The sequence below is a fragment of the Galeopterus variegatus genome, unplaced genomic scaffold (genome assembly GCF_000696425.1).
Source record: "Galeopterus variegatus unplaced genomic scaffold, G_variegatus-3.0.2 Scaffold8550, whole genome shotgun sequence".
Taxonomy (NCBI): Eukaryota; Metazoa; Chordata; class Mammalia; order Dermoptera; family Cynocephalidae; genus Galeopterus; species Galeopterus variegatus.
The window spans coordinates 59,626-61,839 of NW_007734661.1; the positions used below are offsets into that span (position 1 = coordinate 59,626).

The window sequence follows — 2,214 nt, forward strand, 5'->3', positions numbered from 1 at the left end:
ACAAAGATGCCCAATGTTGAAATTGGCCGTCTGAAATTTAACTCTGTCTTTCTGTGCTGTGGTTGCTAGTATGAAAGTGCATGCTTATACATTAAAACTGAAAATTTTGCATCCTACAGAGCAGAGAATGGAACAGATTTAGAATCAATTTAGTATTTCTCTTGCAATCCATTTGGAGGAGTTCCCACTGAGAACGCATATGCTTCACCCTCTGCACAGCCATGTCTGATAAGACCTGAGAGGAAAAATAAGTAGTAACACTGAGTAGCCTGTTTTGAGTCTTGCATATGCTACTTGGAAATTAAAGCACACTTATGGCAAGCTGGGAGCACACAGGCTATGGCCCATTGAAACTGCTGGACTGATCAATATTTAAGAATGCACGGGCAACAGCAATAAATAAATGAGGAAAATGGGAGTGCAAATCAATGATCAGGTGTGTATACCCTCAAAATAAGGAGACGTCCCTTTGTATAGGAAAAAATACAGTGTGGTGCTGCACACTCCAATAGCTCATCATGCAGACCCATTGATGGAGTTCGGATGTGTTGTTCCCTCCAAAACTCATGTGGCAGTGTTGGAAACTGATGGAGTCATGGGGGCGTATCCCTCATGAATGGATTAATGCTCTCCCTGGGGGAGGAAGGATTAATGAGTGAGTTCTTGCTGTATTTGTTCCTGCAACAGCTCGTTGCTTGAAAAGACCCTGGCACCTCCTCTCTCTCTCTCTCTTGCTTCCTGTCTCCATGTGATCTGCTTGTACCTGCCAGCTGCCTGCCACTTTCCACCATGAGTAGAAGCAGCCTGAGGCCCGTGCCAGATGCAGCTGTCCCAGAATCATAAGCCAAATAAACCCCTTTCCTTCATAAATTACCCAGTCTCAGGTAATTCTGTTATAGCAACACAAAACAGACTAAAACAGAAAATTGGTACCAGAAGTGGGGTGTTGCTATGCAGATACTTGAAAATGTGGATGCAACTTTGGAACTGGATAATGGGCAAAGGTTGGAGGAGTTTGGAGGACTTAGAAGAAGAGAAAAAGAGGAGGGAAAGTTTGGAATGTCTTACAGACTTATGTAGTGGTGAGCAGAATTCTGATTGAAATGTAGACAGTAAAGGCCATGCAGATGATGAGGTCTCAGAGAGAAATGAGGAACTTATTGGGAATTGGACAAAAGATAACCCTTGCTACACCATAGCAAGGAACCTGGCTACATTGGGTCCATGCCCTTGGACTTTGTGGAAGTTGGAACTTAAGAGCTGTGAACCAGAGCATGTGGCCAAAGAAATTTCTAAGCAGCAAAGCATTAAGAACACTGCATGGCTACTTCTGACAGCCTACTCTGAGTTATGGCAGCAAAGGTATGACATAAAACCAGAATTTAAAATGGAAGCAGAGCATAAAGATTTGGAAAATTTGCAGCCTGGCCATGAGGTAAAGAAGTGGAGAGCAGGAGAAAAATGCAAGGGTGAAGCAGATAAACTGTTTCCTTAAGACATTGTCTTGGTGGTGAGGCTGCCAGATGCTAAGAACCAGAACAATGGGAAAAATGCCCTAAAGGCATTTGAGAAATCTGGAAGGGTGCCCCAACCATCACAGGCCCTGAGGCCTAGAAGGACTGAGTTATCCTGGAGGACATACCTGGGGCACAGCTGCCCTCAGGATCCTGCTCCCTGCATCCCAGCTGCTCCAGCTGGAGTGGCTCCAAGTGTGGTTTGTGCAACAGCCCTGGAGAGTAGAGGCCTGAAACCTCGGTGGTGTCCATGTTGTGTTAAGTCTACAGGCCAGCAGGAAATGTGAGCAGTGGAGGCGTGGCAGCCTCCACCCAGATTCCAGAGGGTGTATGGAAAAGCCTGGGGGCCCAGGCAGAGACCTGCTGCAGGGGCAGAGACCTGCTGCAGGGGCAGAGCCACTGCAGAGGCCATCTATTAGAGCAATGCCGAGCAGGAAAGTGGGGTTTGAGCCCTCAAGGAGAGCCCCCACTAGGGAAATGTCAAGTAGAGCCAAGGCAGTGGGACTACCATGGAGACCCCAGACTTTTGGAGCTACCAGAGTGGAACACCACCCTGGAAAAGTTGCAGGCACCAGTGCAGCCCACTGGGCTGCACCTGGCAGAGCTGTGAAAATGAGGCTGCCTAATGCTTTGGGGACCCAGATGCCCAATTGTGCCCAGAATGCAGGACTTGGAGTCAAAGAACATTATTTTGGGGCTT

At 47.4% G+C, this 2,214-nt stretch overlaps 1 protein-coding gene across 1 annotated transcript in view; it reads right to left on the minus strand.

Moving 5' to 3' along the window:
- The window catches only part of LOC103608551 (H(+)/Cl(-) exchange transporter 4), a 36,380-nt gene that overhangs the window by 8,554 nt on the left and 25,612 nt on the right, over positions 1 to 2,214 (minus strand). The window lies entirely within an intron of this gene.